We start from the raw sequence: 573 nt of genomic DNA, 5'->3' as shown, positions 1-573 counted from the left end.
TGTAATCACATACGGACCCCTCCACCGGGATTTAAGTTTTCCTGGAAACAATCTGAGCCTAGAGTTGAAGAGCAGAACTTTTTGTCCTGGCTCAAAGACTCTGGATGACAACTTATTGTCATGCCACTTCTTTGCCTTTTCCTTATAAATTTTTGCATTTTCAAAGGCATTCAGTCTGAATTCCTCTAGCTCATTTAGCTGGAGCAATCTTTTTTCACCAGCTAATTGAGCATCCATGTTTAGGAACCTGGTTGCCCAGTAGGCTTTATGTTCCAGTTCCACGGGCAGATGACAGGCCTTCCCATACACTAGTTGGTATGGAGAGGTTCCTATTGGAGTCTTGAATGCTGTTCTGTATGCCCACAGAGCATCATCCAAACTCTTTGCCCAATCCTTTCTTCGGGCTATTACAGTCCGTTCTAGGATTCTTTTTAGCTCTCTGTTAGAGACTTCAGCTTGCTCATTTGTCTGTGGATGATACGGAGTTGCCACTTTGTGACTAATTCCATATCTGACCATAGCAGAGTATAGCTATCTATTGCAGAAATGAGTGCCCCCGTCACTGATTAGTAC

This window comes from Arachis duranensis, chromosome 9, assembly GCF_000817695.3.
Source record: "Arachis duranensis cultivar V14167 chromosome 9, aradu.V14167.gnm2.J7QH, whole genome shotgun sequence".
NCBI lineage: Eukaryota > Viridiplantae > Streptophyta > Magnoliopsida > Fabales > Fabaceae > Arachis > Arachis duranensis.
This window is presented reverse-complemented; position numbering follows the sequence as displayed.